Raw genomic sequence first — 22,579 nt, forward strand, 5'->3', positions numbered from 1 at the left:
ATCTGACAATGACCCACACTGACTTTTTGCAGATCTACCTAATACATAAAAACAAATACAAAGAAACAGCCAAGATGGGAAGACAAAGAAACAGACCCCAGATAAAAGAATAAGAGAATTCTCAACAGAAGGACTAGCTGAAATGGAGTCAAGCGATTTATCAGATAAAGAGTTTAGAGTAATGATTGTAAGGATACTCAACAGCATAAAAAAGACATAAAAACCATAAAAAAAGGACCAGTCAGGAAAAAATAATGCAACATCTGAAGGAAATAATGTACTGGAAGGATTAAATAGTAGGTTAGATAAGCCAGAGAACCCAATCAGTGATTTGGAAGACAAGGTAGAAAAAACAACCAAGCAGAGCAGCAAAAAGAAAAATATAATTTAAAAACTGAGGAAAGCTTAAGAAACATGAAGTATAACCATTTCTGCATCATGGGAGTATCAGAAAGAGAGTGAGCAAGGAATTGAGAAACTATTTGAAGAAATATTGACTGAAAACTTCCCTAAACTGGTGAAGGAAATAGACACACAAGTCCAGGAAGATCAGAGAGTCCCAAACAATTTGGACCCAAAGAAACCTATACCAAGACACATCATAATTCAAATGGTATGACTTAAGAAAAGGAGAGAATCCGAAAACCTGCAGGAGAAAAACAGGTAGTTACATGTGAAGGAGCATCAATTAGACTGTCACCTGGTTTCTCAACAGGAATATTTCAGGCCAGAAGGGAGTGGTGTGAAATATTCAAGGTAATGGAAACAAGAACCTACAGCCTACGCTGCTTTACCCAGCAAGGCTACCATTTAAAATCAAAGGAGAAATAAAGAGCTTCTGAGACAAGAGAAAGATAAAAGAGTTTGTTAACACCAAACCAATACTACAAACAAATGTTAAAGGGCTTGCTTTAAGAAGATGAAGAAAAAGAGAAAGAGAGAGAAAAAAGGAAAACAGTCTAACAATAAAATGGTACTAAATACATATCTATCAATAACCACCTTAAATGTAAATGGCTCAAAAGCTCCAACCAAAAGGCATAAAGTAGCTGAATGCACAAGAAAACAAGACCCGTATACATGCTGCCACCAAGAAATCCATCTCAGATTAAAAGACTACAAGTAAAAGGGATGAAAAAAATATTTCACGCAAATGGAAAGGGAAAAAAGATGGAGTAGAAACACTTATATCTGACAAAAATAGACTTTAAAACCGAGGTTATAATAACTAAGAGATAAAGAAGGAAACTACCTAATGATACAGGAAACAATCCAACAAAGGAATATAATCCTAGTAAACATTCACACACCCAACATAGGAGCACCAACATGTGTAAAGGTAGTCCTGACGGACATAGAGTGAGAGATCAACAGACATGCAGTCACAGTTGGGGATTTTAACACTCCATTGACTTCAATGGATAGATCTTCCAGGCAGAAAATCAGCAAGTAGACAGCAGCCTTAAATGCACACTAGATCAAATGGATTTAATTGATATCTTCAGAGCATTTCACCTCAAAGCAGCAGAATATACATACGTTTCAAGTGCACATAGAACATTTTCTAAAATGGATGCCATGTTAGGACACAAAACAAGTCTTAATAAATTTAAGAAGATTGAAATCATAAGAATATTCTTAGACTACAATGCTATTAAATTAGAAATCAACCACAAGAAGAATATGAAAAACATGTAAAGACATGAAAATGAAATAACATATTATTAAACAGTGAATGAGTCAACAAGAAGATCAAGGAAGAAATCAAAAGATACCATGAAACAAATGAAAATGAGAACACAACAACCCCAAATCTGAGAAAGCAATCCTAAGGGGGAAATTCATAGCATTACAGGCCTATCTCAAAAAACAAGAAAAAGTTCAAATAACCAATCTAACTTTACACTTAAAGGAATTTGGAAAGAACACCAAACAAATCCCAAAATAAGTAGAAGGAAGAAAGTAAAAAAGATCAGAGAGGAAATAAACAAAATAGAGTATAAAAAATGATAGAACAGATCAATGAACCCAAGAGTTTTTTTCTTTTAAAAGATTAAAAAATATTAACAAACCTTTAAACAGACTCATCAAGAAAAAAAGAGAAATGACCCAAATAAATAAAATCAGAAATCAAAGAGAAGAAAGAACAACTGACACCAAAGTAAAACAAAAGATTGTAAGAAAATATTATAAACAACCATATATCAACAAACTGGACAAGCTGGACAAAGTGAATAAATTCCTAGAAACATACAATCTTCCAAAACTAAATTAGGAAGAATCAGAGAATCTGAACAGACAGATTACATGTAGTGAAATTAAAGCAGTAATAAAAAAACTCCCAACAAACCAAAGCCCTGGACTGGATGACTTCACAGGTGAATTTTACCAAACATCCAGAGAAGAACTAACACCTCTTCTTCTCAAACTATTTTATAAATATCAAGAGGAGGGAAGACTCCCAAACTCCTTTTTTGAGGCCAGCATTATCCTAATTCCAAAACCAGATAAAGACATTACAAAGAAGAAAATTTGAGGCCAACATCACCAATGAATATAGACTCTCTGTGAGATATCACAGTGAGATATTATCTCACACCTGCCAGAATGTCTGTATCAATAAATAAAAACAAGTGCTGGTGAGGATGTAGAGAAAGGGGAACTGTTTTGCACTGTTGGTGGGAATGAAGATTGGTACAGCCACTGTGGAAGGCAATGTGGAGTTACCTCAAAAATTAAAAATGGAATTGCCTTTTGACCCAGTGATCCCACTTCTAGGAATATATCTGAAGAACTAAAAACACTAAATACAAAAGAATATAAGCACCCCTGTGTTCATTGCAGCATTGTTTACAATTGCCAAGATAAGATATGGAAGCAGACCAAGTGCCCATCAGTAGGTAAGTGGATAAAACAACTATGGACATTTACACAATGGAATACTACTCGGCCATAAAAAAGAAGAAAATCTTATTGTTTGTGACAATATGGATAGACCTGGAGGCCATTATACTACTGAAATAAGCCAGTCAGAGAAAGGCAATTCACTCATATGTGAATCTAATGAACAAACTGAACTAACAAGCATAAAAGTGACAGACTCATAGAGAGCAGGGGGGGTCCGTGGGGAAGGTTAGGGGGTGAGGAATTAAGCAAAAAGGGAAAAGGACTCATGGACATGGACAACAATGTGGTGGTTGTGACAACAATGTGGTGGTTGTGGGGGAATGGGGGTATAAGAGACTAAGTGGTAATGGAAAAAATACAATTAATTTTTTAAAGGGAAAGAAAGCAATGCTGTTCATATGGAATATTTGCTTAAAAACAATAGTGGCAATTTCTAATGTATAATTCACATCTCACACACCCATATGAAAGACAGCATCTTAAGTGATAGACTTAGCAGTCGATTATATCTTTTCTCACATTTAGTGTTAATAAAAGTGGAGCAGCTGTAGGGAAAGAATACACATATTTTTATTAGAATAATAAGGTGACTTAGTTTGTTCCAACTGTTTAGATTATCTTCGTTGACTATTCTTGCAGAATTTTTATGCTGGAATTTAATCATAAAGTCACCATTTTTAAAACAAAATGTCCTCCTCTAATACACAATGCAGTATCTTGCTAAAGTGCCTAACTTCAGTTAAGTTTCCTACAAACATGATTACTCTTCGCGTGGAATTTGAATGAAATAGGCAGAACAACACAAAGTTTCTGCGAGTTTTGTTTTCCAGGCCACTCCTCTTTTTCTTCTATCACAACCTTTAAAAAAATAAATGTTGTGTCCAGATTCTTATAGGAAATTACAGAAATTGATAGGATACTAATCTTGCTTTTTGTTTCACAACTTTGCTATAAAACTGCAAAATTAAAGTCAGGGGTAAAAAAGAAATTAGGAAAATCCTTACACTTAGGAGAGAGGAATTTTCTTTCTCTTTTTCTGTTTGTACATATGAGCCTAAAGAGAAAAGTTTAGGAGCAGAAGTGATGCTGGCATTCTTATCTAATCAGATAGGTATTTTAAAAGCAAATATTTATTCTAATTTATCTGCACTGTAGGAAATCGGTTTCAGCCACACTTTGAGAAAAGACAACTTCCAGAATCCTGGGAAATCAGTGATGCACATAGGGTGGTTACTGCCCACTTGAGGCAGAGCGTAAGGGTCCCCCTCCCCTCCCCTCCCCCCCACACACATGCAGAGGGCACCTGCCTTCCTCAGAGGAAACCCTTGGAATACCCATGTCCTCCTTCCTGTGTTCTCACAGCACTCATCTCACCCAAAGCACAACCCACATAAAATCAATTGTTGTAATTTCCCGAAAGAAATCTCCCCTGAAAACCAAATAGTAGAATAGGATGACTTTATCTTTACTGAGCAGCAGGAGTTTTAGGTTTAGCAATATGCATTATGGTTACTAAAATGAATAACTTTCCTGTAGATATAAGATATAGGCATTCATTCTTCACCCTATTAAAAGAAAAAAAAGTATATGTTTATACTATATCTGATGAATCCAATTTTAAAAGCCACAGATACACTCTGTTTAATGTAATTTGTTTGGGTCAGCAAGCATCCTTCAATTCTCTTAGACACATTGGAAACCTAACCTCTTCCAGCTCCCGTGTTCCTGCTTGTGCAGAAGCAGTAATTCAAAAAGTGAGAATTCTGTCGTTAGGGCATGTAAGAAAGAAAAAAAAGAACAGATAAGAGGACAGACACCTGTGCTTTGGTGGGTGGTATTTATTAGAACTCTGGGAGCTGAGGTCTCTCACCAACTCAATTTAAGCAACTTTTATTTACTTAACACCTAGAAAGCTCATAAAGAAAGAATAGGCAGCCTTCGGGCTATTTCTAAATTACCCCAGGAATAACACAACCCTTCAGTTCTGCTGGGTAGGGAATCCACTCACAATTTCCAGAGAGTTCTCCTTTCTCTTTCACTTTTTTGACAGCAGCATGGGTCTTCTACTGAGATTCGCGCCTGGGGGCAATTTTAATTAGAGCAGGCAGAAGCTTCTAACATTCTTATTATTTCCCCCAAACTGCCCTAATGTCCAGGGGCTGGATGACACACAGCCTGGAAGCTGGTGTTCACACACAATCTACACATGCATCCTCGCTGCATTACAAAAACATAGGGTTGGAACATAGAACATGATGCAGAGGGTACACTTGAAATCATTCGATTGTTTTCCAGACCCTGAAAACCCCACCTGCGAGCCAGCCCTGACACTAACCGTCAAAACACAGGCTAAGTCTCAGATGGAGGGAAGAGCAGAGGAAGCTCAGGGACGTGCAGGCTTGAGGAGGAAGGGAGATCCGAAACTCACTCCCCAGTGAATGCTTGTTTCCTCTAAGACATAATCTGCAATATTTTAAAGTTTATATTCAGTGTTTTATATATTTTAGAAAAGATCATGTCAAAGTGTCTATACTATACGTATACTAATGAACAAACGTGAAAAGCAAACACACAGTGCTTACATGGTACTAGGCACTGTTCTAAGTGCTTTGCATACATTAAACTCACCAATCCTGACATCCCCGCAAGGTGGGTACTGCTATCATCATGCTATTTACAGAGCGCAGACCTGAAAGTTTGGATAACTTACTCAAGGTCGCACAACTAGGAAACTAGTTGGTAGCTCTGGGCTCACGCCCAAGCATTCCAGCTCCAGAGTTCATGCTCTTAACCACCACATTGCACAACTTCTTTTAGCTTTCAGAATATAGATTTTATTTTTCCTTTCAATCACCATGCAGACATATTAACTTGATTTATTCTCAGCACCCAGTCCTTCCATCCACTTCCAAATGTCCCGAGTTTATCATAAAAGTATGCACATTGGAGTTTTTATTTTCTCGAGATGATTTTGTAAGCACCATAAAGTTCTTTAAAATTCACAACTAAGTGTACCCTGACTGGTATGGTTCAGTGGGTTGCATGCTGACCTGGGAACCAAAGGGTTAATGGCTTGATTCCCAGTCAGAGCATATGCCTGGGTTGCAGGCCAGGTCCCCAGTAGGGAGCGCTCAAGAGGCTACCACACACTGATGTTTCTTTCCCTCTTTTTCTTCCTCCCTTCCCCTCTATAAAAATAAATCAATAATTTTTTAAAAAAATTAAAAAATTCCCAGCCAAATACAAATAAAATATTGAACCCATATTTGATGCACTAATAAGATGTAGCAAAGCAACTTTAAATACTACAAAAGGCAAATTTCAATGGCCCGATGATTCTTTTGTTTATTTAATCAATTATTTATTTATAATATCTAGAACATCTGATCTTTTAGGTTAATTTTACAGATGAAAAATCTCATAGAGATTGGAGAAAATAACAGATGGCATAATTCCAGGAAAGGCCAGGAAACTTAGCAGTTTCTGCATAGCCATTTAAAGCAAAATTCATGACAAAACTAAAAACTATAACTAGTTAAAGCACGCAATCTGTTGTCTGGGTTAGGGTTTATGAGAAAAAGCTTAAACATCACAGATGATCATAACATCTCTGATTCCACTGATGTTCCCACACCCTCTAATTGGTGCCATTCTGTACTAATTCATACATTATAAGCACCTAATAGACACTTTTGCAAATCCTGAGGAAAAAACTTGTACCACAGAAAGCACTGTAACCCTGAATATCCACGTCCACGTGCAAATGTTAATCCACGCAGTGCCTGCAGGTAAACTTGTCTAATTATCTACTGAAGGAATCTGGTAAAAGTACGCTGTCAATCCTACTGACTGAATTCAGCAAAGTGAAACTGAATTTCAAGCCTTTTCAGCTAATTACAAAATTCTGCCTGACATGCTTTAGGAATGGTCAAAAAATGTACACACAGCCAGGAACCAGCTCTCCAGCACACACTGTGTCTCCTCTTGCCCATCGAGAAAACACAGGACTTGATGAATGGGGAAGAGACGCACAGCCTAGGAAGCCTGGGTCCCTTCACCACATCTCTTATGGTCACGTAAAGAATGTGGCATGCCTCAGATAACCAGATTTTTTAAAAAGCTTAAGCTGAATATAATTGGGTTTTCATTGCATTTATTGCATTAACCAATAACTTTTAAACGCTTAGAGATACTCCTCTATGGCTATGTTTTATATTCCTATATATTTAGCTAAAAATTTTGTATATAGAAATCTTTTTTGGTTTTTGTCTCCCACACTAAATTAAAAAACCAAGAGGAAACTAGGATTCTTCCCTTCTGCTACCCCCTATTCTTGAGCTTTCCTGTATCTCAAGTTTCTACCCTCTCATCCCACATTCAGATAATGCTGAATAGACTTCGAAATGAGGACAGAGAAAGCAGTTAATAATAGAGCAATATCTAGACGATATTCCAAAATATTTTTGGTAGTGGGGCCAACTTGCTGTCAAAAGCGGACATTCTCCTCCTCTACCTGCAAATGTCCTCGGTCACCCTGTCCAGCCAGGTTTTCCATACCCTTCCATTATTTAGGTTTTATACCATCCACACCTACACTTATAAACACTCAACCCTCAACAGACACAAACAGTTTCAAAATAATCCTGAGCCATCAAATACACAACTTCAGCATCAGCATGCTATTATAGAAGCTATGCAGCATTTAAGAAGATTTTATAAATATTACTCTCAATGATTGGTGAAGGATTGATGATTTTTTATTCAGATAATGCACTATATGATCCATATCCTATTTCTCTTTCTCTCATGCTACATGCCTAAAGCTATCAGCAAATCTCCCCAAGTCTATCTGCTTGTTACCATTTCTACTCCTGCAGCCCCGTTCAAAGTAACACCACCTCTTGCTTAGAGCACTGCCATCGCCTCAGCGTTTGTGCTACTGACCCCACCTTGGTCCCGCTCTTAGTCTGTATCCCCTTCACACAGAAGCCGTAATGATAACACAATAAAGTCAAACATGTAGTAGTCAATGTCAAAGTGAAGTGAGCCAGTCACAAAATGACAAATACTGTATTTTTCTATTTAGATGAAGTGTCTGAGTAATCAAACTCATGGGAAGAGAATGAATGGTTGCCCACCAGCATTGGTAGGAGGGGAAAATGGGAAGTTGTGTAATGGGTATAGAGTTTCGGTTGTGTAATGAAGATGCGTTTGAGATCTGTTGCACAGCAATGGGAGTGCAGTTGGTGCTACTGAACTATACACAGAGAAATGGTTTAAAAACTAATTCAAACAATCCTAGAGCTTCTCAAAACCATCCCATGACTTCACAGGTATTCAGTAAAATTCTGAACCATTTCCATGGTCTGAGAGCTAAGCATGCTTGGCCCCCATTATCCTCTACAGGGTCTACACTGACCGCTGCCCACCTGTCTGACCTGGTCTCCCACTCTCATTCTCTCCAGCCTGAGTGGCCTTCCCCGCATTTGTTCACACACCAAACACAGCCTGCACACCCTCTCTTCCAGAGTCATACTACTCATCCATTTATTTCATGTAGGGCTCTGATCAATCATCACCTGTCAAGGATGAACTATGTAAAGTAACACCTGTCACTGAGGACCTTTCTCCTGCTTTACTTTTCGTTCCAGCATTTATCAGCACCTGGTTAATTTCGATCTATTTTATCTGTCATTCCCAACTAGAGATATAAACTCCAAGAGATCAAGCACTTTGTTTTCTTCACTGCTCTAACCCCAGGGCTTAGAATAGAACTTGGATCATTATTGCTGTTCAAGAAATATTTATTGTAAACGAACAAAGAAAAATGGCATGACTGAATGTGACCGTGGATAACTAAACTATAAAGGGAAATACATTTCATTTAAAATTTTTAGTCTTTACCCAATTCCTGACCTCATTTCTTAAGGATACTCAGCTTAATTCAATATTATTTTTACTAAAGTGGAAAAATTATTTATAGGGATTAGAATGTTGATATATGAAGTATAAAAGTAGCTTTGTCTAGTTTTGATGTCGTACATTTTTCATTCTTCTGAGGTCACAGTATACCCAGAGATAGCATGTGACATGAGCCGCGGAGCTTGGCAAAGCTGTCCTACTGTGTGGGTATTTGATGGGCTCATTCCTGCCTGGGGGTGGTGCAGTGAAAGAGTCATCAATTACAAATCAATTAAATACACGCAGAGATTAAAATCTGTGTGTTGTCTACAGCTAAAGTTGTTAACTTTAGCCTGCAATCCTGACTACTGATATGAACTGGTGCCAAGAGGTCAGTAAGGATACATTTTTTTTTTAAGTAGAAAGGAAAAGAAATAGGAGAAACATCGTTAAGAAAACTGGAGCAAAATGTAGAAACAAAAGACCCCATCTGTAGCAGGCAGGTAAATCAGAGCCTCTTTAAGTTGTAACGAAAAAATGCAGAAAGGTGACATCAGAAGTTAAATAAGGTCACTCATAAGAGGGTATCTGTGACAGATTTCCAACTTCCTGTGGAAGTAAAACTCATGAATAACGTGACTGGTATTGACATGATCCACTTGCCTCCTGAACAGTGTTTGCCTATTGTAATAAGGTCTGGAGAACTTGAGCAAAGTTCAGATTTGGGGTTGTATGACCTACACCTCAATGCCCGGGTTATTCAAAAGAAGATAAACTTTTTTGAATACAGCAGTTTCCATAAATGTTATCATCTTATCCCATTTGTTACAGATTATTGTGATTATAATAATACTGTAATAATTATACCACATTACCCGTGATAGAGACTCTGCCTTCCTCTTTCAGTATACCTTGATATTGATTTCATTTAAAGCAAGCTCTTAAAAGTAGAATTCAATTTAAACAATACTAATCTTCCTTTGTAAAGTAAATAACATGTCAGAAAATGCAGTTTATCCTAACAAAAATAGAATATTCTTTAATGAACTAAAAAAAACCCTAAAAATTAGTAACTAAAAATTAGTCATCTCTTCAATTTTTATAAAGTCACTTTTTTGTTTTTTGGGGGGTTGCAGTTGTTTAAAGTGACTATTTTTTATTAAAGTTATTGAGGAGACATAGGTTAATACAATTATAGAGGCTTCAAGTGTACATTTCTATGATACATGATCTGTATATTGCATTGTGTGCCCACCACCCAAACGAAGTCAAATCATCTTCCATCACCATACATTAGACCTCTGTGTTGTGACCCTCCAAGGCCAGGCAGGTTCATGGTATTCATGAAGATGTAAAACATCCACGGAGCCATTGGGTTGTCAGGCCGTGCCTTTATTCACGGGTGGGTGAGTCATACACTCCACAAGCTGCGTGTCTATCTGCATGTCTCATGTCATGGTCCTTGCTCCCCAGAGTGGCACCCATGGTGGCACCTCTCCCCTTGTGTGCCTCCCATGATCATCACTCCAACTGGGAGTCCCTACCTGTTTACGCACTAGAGGGGAACAAAGGCGGCAAGATGCCAGAAATTACATAACATAACATAATTCTGCTCCTGCAAGCCCACCTCATGTCATGGGAACAGTTTATCAGACCTGGTTTCAAGGCTGTGAGAACACTAGTTATCAGCCTCCCCCACCCAAGGCTACAGGAACACTGCTTCCCTCAGCTACCCAGACACCTGGGTGAGGGGGCAGATTGCCTCCATTTACCCTGCAACTCCCTTTACCCTTTGCTAACCCCCATCTCCCTCCCTTTGGTAACCACCATACTATTGTCTGTGTCTATGAGTTATTGTTGGTTTTTCTCGTTTGCTCACTTTTTTAAATCATTCATATATATATATATAATATTATACTTATATATAAATATATGTATATTTATATATATATATAAAATTTCCTCCTTTCAAAATTGACAGATTCACATTTAAAATGCAAAAAACAAATATTTACACTAAGAAGCATTCTTCTTTCTTTAAAAAATCTTATTTCACTATATACATTTATATAAAAATCCTTGGGGGAAAATTAGTAAAAAAATCAGAGTTTTTGAGCAGAAACATGCCTCTCAAATTTTATGAGTGAAGAAGTCTTCTCTCCATAACTTACCTGTATTTCATCTTTTTACCTGGAACTTATCTGCAGATAGGTAGATCCTTATTGCATCCAGGAATAACTTAGATGCTTGTTGTGAAAGGCTTGTTTTCTCCTCTTTTAACATCATTATCTTGGTTCAGCTAAGGTGGGTGTTTGATAGGTCCCCCCCCCCCACACCTTTCCTCTTCCCTGAGCATTAAATGGCTTTAGCTTCAACTATTTTAAATTCACCGTGGCACAGGGCAGGACTTCTGGCCCCTCTGCTTCCATGTCTAGTTGTTTTGTTTTTGTTTTGCTGTTGTTCTTAACCAGTATTTTAACTATCTGAAGAAACCAATCCTTATCTCTTCTCAGAATGTAATTACCAGATAACTGTAATTCAAGTTTAATATGTTCCAGCTGTTTTTCCCAATAAATACAGAAGTCTTTCAGCTACCCAAATAATTTTGGGAAAACACTTTAAGTTACAGTATTTTCGTGTTCCTTTACAGCCACATGGATGTGAAAGGATGTCTGAACATGGCATTTCCTGTGCTGTTTATTGCAGATTCATATAATTGACTCAGCAAATATTTTGAAAGTCTGTTCTGTGCAATGTGCCATGAAAGACGAGGAATTGAGTTAGGTATGTTCCTTGTCCTCAAGGAGCTCACAAAAACCTAAAGTTTACATTTTAGTATTATATATTACAGTAAGTTATAAAACATGCAGAAATAAGACATTTGTGTAAAATGACTGGCCAGCAAAAAACTGTATTTTATCATATACTGAATCTGTAGAGAAGAAAACTGTGGTAGACTGACCGTCAAAATGTCCTCAATTCCTCACCCTAGATTCATGCCCTTTGCAGTGTGACCCACCCCTCCCTTCCAAAGGCAGAATCCATTTCTCTACCCCTTAGATATCGACTACCCTTTAACCTGCTCTGGAAAATAGAAAGTGCCAAGGGGTCCATGTGCCAATTGTGAGCTTAGGTTTCGAAAGGCTTAGGGGAGCCACGGGGAGCCATGGCTGCTTCTGCTAGTAGTATGTGACTGTGTCTGTGTAATTCAAGCTGTCTATAGATTCTAATGTTAAAAATAAGATATATGAAATTTTATGAACATAAATGTAATAAAAGAAATGTAAGTTCCACAAGAGCTTGGATTTATTTACTTATTCATTCATTTATTTCTTTCTGAGGGGGGCGGTTCACTGATGTAGCCCAAGCATCAGGGAGAATGACTGGCATAGAGCAGGTACTTGAAAGAAATCTTTGTGGACAAAATAAATGCATTTAACCAAATATTTGTTTGAGCATCTCTAAATGCAGAGTTAAAGCCTCAGAAAAGGCATTTAAAGGGATGCTGAGGAAGTGAATAGATTCCAGGAGGAAAATAGAAGACTCTAGTTATATTCAGATACCCTATAATGGGATCTTAAATTAGAGGGGTAACATTAAGAGCAAAAGAGGAAAGACAGATCAATTTGGCCCCATTGAATGGGCTGTGCTCACCCCCAAAATGTACATACCAATCCATTCTGTAGAATCCTTTCATCTTCCATTTCAAAATATCAATGAAAATGTGATAGAGTTTTCCTTACGTGAATCCTGTAGAAAAATAGTGTGGTAGAAAATTCCAAAGTAACTCTCTGGTATCATGACTTGTATAATCCATATCCTTTGAGTCTAGGCAGAACCTATGACTTGCCTTGAACAAAAATAATATGGTAAGCATGACGGATGTCACTTTCTTGATTGAGATAGATAAGTAAATAGACAGACACGCAATTGATTTTCTGGCAAATTCACTCTTGGACTGGCACTGAAGAAGCAAACCACCATTAGTTCTGAAGCTGAGAAGGAAGGGAGGAAGAGAGGGAGGAAAGGAGGGAGGGAGGGAGGGAGAAAGGGAGGGAGGAAGGAAGGATGTCTGGAAGGATGTCTGGAAGGATGTCTGGAAGGATGTCTGGAAGGAAGGATGTTAGTTCTACCAACAACCTGTGGGAGCTTAGAAGTAGACCCTTTCCCAGTCAAACCTTCAGAAGTGCCCTCCCTCTCAGCCAGGGTCTTTAGCCTTGTGAGACCCTAAGTCAAGGACCTAGTTAGCCATGCCTGGAATTTTGACCTAGAGAAAATGTGAGGAAATAAATGTATGGAGTTTTAAGTGGCTCAATTTTTAGTAATTTGTTATGCAGCATAAAAAATGAACACAGTTAGACGGTGGTAGTTGCTTGGATTCAAGTGAAGAGAAACTGGGGTACACAGAGCACTGGTGGTCCTATTTCTATCACTCAAGTCATGAGGAAAAAACTGGGGGGGATAAAAATTATTTTTAAATGGGATGAATTTAGAAGACTGAAACTAATACAATATCCAAATATCTCATGATTAAAATAAAAATGACACATGTTTGTTGTCTGATGTTTGAGTGACTCAGGAAATGATAGGTCATACAACAGAAGAACAGAGAGAGGGTGCAAAGAGGAGCCGTGGAGAAGTCAGAGGAGTCCTGAAAAAGTCCTGGAAATGAGGAAAAAGAATTCATGAAGAAGAGAACCAAAAACCAAGTCCAGTGCTTAAGAGATATCAAGAAGAAGAATTATGAAAGGCCACTATACATCATAAGAAAGTGGAAAACAGTTTCTGGGGCCTTTAGAGAGAGCAGTGTCACTAGAGTATGGAATTTCAAATCAATATTGTAAGGAACTGGAGAGGATGGATGGTACAAATTTGGAGATACTGGATACAGATAAACAGGATGATTTTTAGGAGTTAAAGAAGAACTGTTTACTGGAACTTGGGAGATACAGAGTACAGGACTGAGGAGTGTGTATTACAAGTGGTGGAAGGGGAAAGTAAAAAGGAAGTTGAGGAAGCACTAGTGACACTGGAGGGAGAGGTGAGGCAGGCACGACACGCTGGCCCGAGTGAAATGAGTAGACCTGAAGAATGGCACTTTTTATGCTCAAGTTGTTTAAAAAGAAGACTGAAGAACATGTACAGAGGAGAGACTTTTTTTTAACGCTCACAAATAATCTCTAACATCTTTTCTTTTTTATTGATTTATTTTTATTGTTCTATTAGAGCTGCCCCGTTTCCCCCACTGCTCTCCCCTGCCCCACCCCCACCCCAGCTCCCACAGTCCCCGCCCTGTTGTCCATGTCCGTGGGTCATTTATACCTGTGTGTTGATTAGACCCTTCCCCTTCTCTATCCCCTTATCCCCCTCCCCTCTCTCCTCTGGTTGCTGTCAGTCTGCCCCTTGTTTCCATGACTCTGGTTCTAATCTCTAACTTCTTGATAAAGAAGGGAAGTTGTCCACTTCACCATGAACAGGAAGGAAGGGACTCTGACTTGGAAGGGAGTGAAGGTTTGGAATAGCCCTATGCAGACCACGTTAGAGGATCAACAAGAGATGAATGGAAGAACTAAGAGGCAATTGAAGTCCAGCAGTGTGAATTGGTAAGAGGCCAAGTCTGCGGAGTTTTACTTGAAATCTGTCAGTAATGCTAGGTAGCAGCTAGCAGAGAGCTAGACTGAGGGCAAAGCAGTGACTCTTGGAGAGCGCAGCACACGTCACTGAGAATGAGGCCGGCAGACACCGCTCTACTGGGAAAGGGCAGCCGGGAGATGGAGTCTTCACAACAGGTGGCAAATGTACTTCAGCTATCATGACACTGGTAAATTTTTAAAATTCAACCAACAGAAAACAGAAAACCTAAAGTGTTTTAAACACAGCTTATTGCTGCATTTTCCTTAATAATCCAGTTAAATTCTTTAGACCAATCTTTTTTATGCCAAAGTTCCTTGTGTAGTTTATTTTAAGATACGTAGGAGGAACTGCTATTTTCTTGACATGTTTTAAACAGAAGCAGCATGGTCGACTAGGACTTTGTGTGCAGAGCTTAGCATCCTGATTCTGTAACTTAACCAGTTTCCTTGGAAAAGTTATTTCATCTCTCTCTGCCTTAGATTCCTCATCATAAGTGAGGATAATAATCTCTGACTCTCAGTGTAGATGTGATAATTAAATGAGATAATTTTTGTGCTGGTATCATGGCATGTATAATAATGCTATGTAAATTTTTTCATTAAAGCAATATAACTCCATATACCATTTTTATTTTCTAGGGGGAAAAAAGCCAGTAAAACACTGAGAAAAATTAGAAATCACAGAAAAGAAAAAAAGTAAAAAGTGAAAGTAAACATCTGGCGTGGCTCAGTTGATTGGAGCATCGTCCCATACCTGAAAGGTTGAGGGTTCGACTCTCAGTCAGACACCTACCTAGGTTGCGGAGTCCATCCCCAGTCTGGGAGCAAATGGGAGGCAACCAATCGATGCTGCTCTCTCGCATCAGTGTTTTTCTTTCTCCCTTTGTCTCTCTCTAAAAGCAAAGAAAAAGTGTCCCTAGGTGAGGATTTTAAAAAGTGCATCATCAAAGTGTTAAAACTTTTAATATTTTAGTACCAAATGTAAATTTTTATAACCAGAGAGACAGTTTTGAGGCTGTAAGTTTCAGTCCCTGCATCTTACAGATGAGAGAATTAAAGGGCAGAAAATACAGCTGGCATTTCCAAGGACACAGAGCTTATTAGCTGCAGAGCCACGGCTAGAAATGGGGTCCCACCACCTCTGGTGCTTCGCTGCTCACTGTGATTTTCCTGCACTGTGAACAGCCAGCATTTATTGGGTCCACACGTACTCGGGGAGCTCACTGTTCTGGCTGTATAATCATTCGTTATAATTTCACACCTATTAAGAAGTCAATTGTAAGTGCACACGCAGATCAGCAAAAAGACCATCCTAAATAAAATGGGGGAAAAATACCTCATACCTATGTCTTCAGCATAAACTGCACAAAATTCATTTCCTCCAGTATCATAGTTTGCAAAAACTTTATTTTTGCAGAAGAAGAACATCCTTATTTCAACTGTCCTTGTATCAAGGAAAACATGATGGCTGTAAGTCATCCACTTGTCAGCTCTTAAAACTCGCTCAGTCTCAGAGGCTCTTGTGCCTTATCAACAGGCCTAAATAATGTAAATTAGTCCACAGAAAAAGTTCAGGAAGAAAAAAATTTCCTGGGCTGCTAACAGCCTCAAGCCTAGCCCATGGACCCCATACTTATTCTGCAGTGTGGTGAGATGCAAACTAGTTTATAGAGGTGAACGAGGAAAAAAAGGGATAATAGAATGACCTGAAAAGGATGTTCCCTGGAGGTCCATGTTTGAGTTCAATTTGCAAATGATAATTTAGCTAAGAAATAACTGCAGCATATTCTCTTATAATGATTTAGACATTAGTTCCCCAAATCTTGCTTGCAGAATTTTAAAAAGTTATTTGTAAAAAAAAAACCACTTCTGTCTGCTTCTATTAAAACACTGAGCAGTTGAGGATTATTAATTGGACTGTATAAGTATTACCCAGGCTGTCAGCCTAGGGGCATCCATTCCACTCAGAGTGTGTTTACGGAGTGTGTTTATGGAGTGTGTGCATTGCATGCATGGCCAATGCAAAGAGCCAGCTTTAGTCATTGTAAACCTTTTAATTTGGGTTAATAAATACTTAAAATGTGCCTACTGTGTGTTAGTTACTTAACACCCTTGAGGATGCAAAACTAAGTCCCAGGCCCTGACATCTAGAATTCTATGATCTTCTGAGGGAGGCAGACACAAGCAGATATTTTCAATATGTTAGATTAGAGATAAAATGAGGGCTGTATTTGGAGCACAGAAGTGAAGGGGTTGAGGGGGTGGTCAGAATGAAGTCTCATCTTTGGTTCAGGATTCCTGAAGAAGATGACTCATACTGGAGAGGATGACTAAAGAGTTTGCAAGGTAGTAAAAGATTCCAGAGTCATGAGCCAGCATAATGTGTTCGGAAAGTGACAAGCTGTTAGGTACTGCTAAATAATAAATTTCAAAGTAGAGAATAGAAAGAGATAAGGATTAAGAACTACTTCAGGCCAGTTACTGGAGAGACTCATGCACCATGCTGGGTAGCTAAAGAGCATGGGCTTGATTCTATGGGTCACAGTAGCTAATCAGGCAGGAGCATGTGGTATAAGGTTTACTCTGGGCAGTGTGGTGGGGGAATCTAAAGGGACTGGACAGAGAGGCTAGAAGACTCCAGGTGAGATATGATGTGGAACTGAGGCAAGACAGTGAAGCATGCTTGAGAGGAGTTACCAGATGAGGGAACGATTGAGGAGGTGTGCTTGGAGGAAGCCATGATGTGTCAGAGAAGGACAGGGAAGAATCCAGGATGACACTGATTTATTGCATGTCTGCCTTGATGTTTTTCCCTGTGGTTAGGAAGACGAGGAAGAGTAGGGCAAAGTAAAAAAAATGAGTTCAATTTGGTACATGTTGAAAGTAAGGTGACCTGCCTGGTGTGTCTCAATGGTTGAGCACCTGCCTGCGAATCAAAGGGTGACCAGTTCTATTCCCAGTCTAGGGCACATGCCTGGGTTGCGGGCCAGGTCCCCAGGAGGAGGCACATGAGAGACAACCACACACTGATGTTTCTCTCTCTCCTTTCCTTCTCCTCCCTAAAAATAAAATCTTAAAAATTTTAAATTAAAAAAAGTAAGGTATCTATCTGTGAAACATTCAAGATGAATGTCTGGCAAATGGCAAACAGGCTTTTTAAGACTGATGTTCTGGGGTTTCTCTTGACAGCTTCTTCCTCCTGTTCTGGCAGCTTGTGGCTCCTCTTCCCAGCTACATGCCCCGGGAAGAACCAATCCGGGCAGAATCATACTCCCCTCGTACTTAGGATGTGCTCCCTCTTAGGAAGCCTCTCCAGCTTGACTACAAAGCTGAGCTCTGAATAAGGAGCGAGAAAGGCCAATAGGATTGTGTGTAAAAACTTCGGTGCCTCATAGGACCACGGCCACAGCCAGTCACTTCTGGCAACCTGTTTCTGCTGACCATGGGGAACACCTTCAGGTACTGAGTCAATGTGGTGGCCAACTATATCCCCACACCCTACCCCCCAGCACATCTTGTAGCCGCTTCTGTGGTCTGCTGTCGCCATAGCAGGATCCCTTCCAGTGGAACTGAATTACTCAAGATTGTATTCAAGTTGAACCTGCATCTCCCAGAAACCCCCTTTCCTTCTCCCCTTCCTATATGCCAGACACTTTTCTCTCCCATTTGGCCTCGCCCACTGCCCCAGATGGGTCAGCTCATTTGGGCTTGCATTTCATTCACAACATGAAGGATTCTAGATAAAGGTTTTATTTAGTAACAGGTTTTCATTTCTTCCTCCTGTCTTATAGCCTTGGAAGCCCACATTGTAAACTCAAAGGCTTTTTATCTGTGGCAACGTGACACAGTGGACCTGGGTTTGTACCCCAGTCCTGTTACCCAGGTGGACAAGTCACATAAGCTTACCGAGACTTAGTTTTCTTATCTACAAATGGAGGTAAAAATACAGTCACACCTCAGTACTCGTGGGCTTCAGAAGTCATCAAACTCACATCAAATTGCATTTGGGTGAGAAAAAAATGTTCCAGCACTAAGTGCTCGCTTGGTATCCGTCAGTTTTGGCCCTTCCCAGGAGTTCTGGAATGAATTAACAAGTACCAAGGTACCACTGTATTTCCGTGTCTTAATTGGTGAGAAATTAAATGAGGAAACATGTTAAAGAGCCTGAGGGTGGTAGGTGGACAATAAGCACTTTCCCTTCTCGCCCTCTCTTTTTAATTCTCTTTCTCATCACTTCTTTAGAGTTCATTTCATTTTTGTTTCTCTCTCTCATTTTTTTCCTGGAGTTTTAATTTCCTCATCCAGTTCGCTACCTTTCTTTCCCACCCCCGTAGTAATTCCACCCTGGTTTCATATTCCCAGGGCGGATATGGGGAAGAGCTGTGAAGAGAAACCTAGCTGGTAAAACACATACAGTTGATAGAACAGTTTTTTTCTCATATCTCTAATTTCTTTTAAAAATAAAGCCTACACGAGCAGGTCATGTCTTTATTTGATTTATTTTAATAGCTGAGTAGCTATCAAATAGGTACTAAGCTTTTCCAAATCATTATTGATGTGTATCTCAGTGGGTTAAATGTAAGTTTTCCACCAATTTCTATGTTACTCCTATCGTTCCTACACTGTAAGACTGAGGTACTTACTTATTAGCACCTGTGTTTCTCACTCTGTGTCCAGAGGTTTCTTCTATACTGTACAACATGAGGTTGCGGCTTCTTTATGCGTTCATTAATATCAAGCCTTTGGCTGTGGAGCTCACTCCACAAATTAAATTAGGTAGGTTCACAAGGACTCGGGTCTCCAAAGTTGTTTCTTTAATCATGCTCAAAGGGAAAGGAGATATTTTTGTGTGCTGTTTAATTAAAGCATTAAAGAAGTGACAGTCTCCTCTATAGAAATAACCCTTTGCAAAATCAGACTATTTGGTTGCATCAAATACACGTTCAGCTTCAATTAGAAGAACATTTACTAACAGTGGCTTAAAACTTTCTCTTATATTTTAAAAGTCCAGAGGCAGCATTCATTTGTGGTTAATTCAATGGGTCAGCCTTGTCATTAAGGCCCAGGTGCTTGTCATTGCACTAATTTGCCACCTCCAGCATGTCAGCCATCCATCCCTCATGGATGCAAATGGCTGTAGCAGGGCTAGGCGTCGTTTAACAACAGGACCATGTTTAGCAAAGAACAGAAGCTTCCTTCCTGTGTATTCCTTTTGATTAGAGAGGACACCTCTCTCAGGAATACCCCAAGCAGAATTCCTCCAGGTCCCACTCACGAGGATTGGATCACAGGCTCAAGGATTGGATCACATGCTCATGAAAGAGGCCTGGGGCACCAGGCTGGCCATAGACTTCTCCTGACCCAAAGATCATGACTTGCCCTCTGGGGGAAGGCAGAAGCTCATTCCTGAACACAGAACTCTGTGGAGGCCCCTAAACAAAACTCGGTTTCTATCAGCCTGATGAAAGGGGAGAAATGGCTGTGAGGGTCGCCCCGCCAGCGTTGGCTACACAGTCAGAGTGAACGCTGGTGAAGGGCTGTGCCCAGCACAATACTGTGGAACAAGGCAGAAATTAGGGTGCCAGAGGCACAAAATTTAAGGTGACTTTTACTTTCTGCACTTGTATGACCCTAACAGTAGATGACTTCTTAAATTTTGTGTGCTGGGAAACTTGCTGACTTCAACTTAGTCTTGCTGCTGGCTGTGGAGTTGATCTATGCTCAACAAATGCATTTATTTGATTTTAAGGTGTGTTAGAAAACCTATTTTGTCCCTAAATATCTCAGCTGATACCTGAAATTCTATCCCTAGCAGTTTATTCCTTGGTGTAAAGCCTTGCCTTTTCTCTGTGATATATTTTTCTACCTTCAAATGCCCCTAACAAGGGAGTTTATTATACTATCGCAATCTTTCCCCCTCACAGAACAGATTTGGTTTGGAAACAAACCAGTGGGTTATTTGTGCACATTGTCTGTGTTAGACTTGGGATGCTTGAGGTAACTCCCCTGAAAGTGGCACTGAGAGATGCTGGGCAAAAGCTGGGGAGTGGTGTACTTCAGCAGAGTGCCGTCGGAGTAGCATGGTATCTCACACACTCTGAGGACAGTATCACTGGAAAGGGACGAAGTAGGAGGGTAAAGGGAATGATACTGTAAGCGGAGAGCGTGGCTACAGACCAAATCATCATACAACATAGAGGCTTAAGACAACAAATATGCATTATCACTCTAGAATCTATGCTTCAGCTGGAAGCTTCTGCTGATTTGGGATAAACTAAACTGGTGTTCCCTTGGCTCACTCATGTGTGATTTGGACATGAGCTCTGTGGTACTGGATGGTCTCTCTGTCGTGGGTCATGTGTCTTCATCACCCAGCAGGCAAGCCCTGGCTCCAAACCTTTCTCTTCTACATTTATAAGAACGTAAGAGCAAACTCCAATGCACATGCTTTTTAAGGCCCTGTGTGAGTTATGTTGCTCATGCCCCTTTGGCCAAAGCAAATCACACTGCCAAGCTGAGAAGTGGTTTGTGGGGGGCTAAAGGAGGAGAGGACATTAATAGGGGATAGACAGAGGGTGTGTGTGTGTGTGTGTGTTTATATTTATGGTCATTTTTTGCAATGTGACACAGGAATTGTTCTTTTCAAGAGCATCTGCAAGGTCCTTATTGAAGGATTCCACAAATTGTTTGGGAGGTTCGCTGCAGATGTAAATGAACCAGAGGAAACTTGTCGCAAAAGAAAGAGTGTGTCATTCAGAGCAGTTGTGTCAAAGGAAACAGACAACACTGCCATTGTGGCACACGCTGGCAGTACCCACCTGAGCACTGCCGAGGCGAGGGATGCCCCGCAAAGCCAGGCAGACTATCTTGTCCCTCTGCAGGTCGACCTGTGGAGACAGGGGGGGCGGGGGGGTGGGTGGGGGGGGAGGGGGTCAGATCATTTCAACCGTCACCACCTTTGCTTTACTTCTGGATCCCAGAGCAAACTCCCTGGGCTTTAACCTATGAATTTGGCCTATGGAAGAAACAATACAGTAAAGACAATGAAAAGACTTGGTCTGCTTGATATTTCTATGCCTCTTTAAAAATTAATTATTATTCTGACTTATCTTCCATATTATAGATGATTTTAATAGTACCTAAGGCTTGGTTTCCAAAGAAAATTACAGATCTTTTCATATCACATTGCAACATGAAAAATTTGTAAAATATGATTTATGTTCATCACTACTTCACTAGAACTTATTTATTGAAATAATAAAGAGGTATATCTACCATACCATAAATTTTTATAATTTTATAACTCTACTTTAACATATGTTTTTTTCATTATAAACAATCACTGGCAAGTATATTTTATTTTATGACTTTAAAAAGTTGTTCTGAAAACAGAACCTTAGGCTTAATAAGACTGCAAATGAGAAAAGGGTTTTTAAAAGGTTCATATCCTGTCTTACCAGTGTGGCTCAGCTTGTTCGGCACCTTTCTGCGGAGCGAAAGGTCGCCAGTTTGATTCCCTGTCAGGCACATGCCTGGGTTGTGCCTGGGTTGTGCCTGCGTTGAAGGTTCGGTCCCCAGGTGGGGTGGGTATGAGAGGTAACTGATCAAGGTTTCAGTTGCTTTTCCTCCTTTCTCCCTCCGTTTCCCTCCCTCTAAAAATAAATAAATAAAATCTTTTTTCAAAAGGTTAATATTCTGAGTCGATCTTATCTAGTGTAATAAAATCTAAAGCACTAAATCTCTCATAAGAGTTATTGGACTTGCAAAACCAAGAAGCAAATCCCCAAATGAGTGAAATTGCTAAGGACGTGCCACTCTCTGTCCTGTACTATCACATAGTTATCCTACCTTACTCAGAGAATGTTTGCTCTGTTTTTAGTGGCTGAAGATGTCAAAAGAAGAAGAATACTTTGGGACTTCAAAATTATATGAAATTCATATTTTCATGCCAAGAAATTTTGATTTCTTGTAACAAAACCATGTCCATTCACTTGCACACTCTCTATGGCTGCGTTTATGCTGCACCGGCGGAGGCGAGGAGATGCAGCAGAGGCCGCCTGGCTTTCAGAGCCTAAAATACTGGCTGTCTGGCCCTTCACAGAAAAAGATTGCCAACCCCTGTTCTGGAGGAAGAAAAC

General features: G+C 39.7%; 1 protein-coding gene across 1 annotated transcript in view; it reads right to left on the reverse strand.

Annotated features, from left to right (window-relative positions):
- Window positions 1-12,972: 12,972 nt before the first annotated feature.
- NSUN3 (NOP2/Sun RNA methyltransferase 3) overlaps window positions 12,973-22,579 on the reverse strand; it is a 106,601-nt gene continuing 96,994 nt past the window's right edge. The window contains exons 7-8 of the transcript XR_005068367.1: window positions 15,235-15,334; window positions 12,973-13,075 (exon numbers count right to left, since the gene is read on the reverse strand). The gene's annotated coding sequence lies outside the window, so the exon portion shown is untranslated. The remainder of the gene's footprint in view (window positions 13,076-15,234; window positions 15,335-22,579) is intronic.

This window comes from Sturnira hondurensis, unplaced genomic scaffold, assembly GCF_014824575.4.
Source record: "Sturnira hondurensis isolate 20B ecotype Veracruz unplaced genomic scaffold, ASM1482457v3 Scaffold0010428, whole genome shotgun sequence".
In the NCBI taxonomy this organism is placed as follows: Eukaryota; Metazoa; Chordata; class Mammalia; order Chiroptera; family Phyllostomidae; genus Sturnira; species Sturnira hondurensis.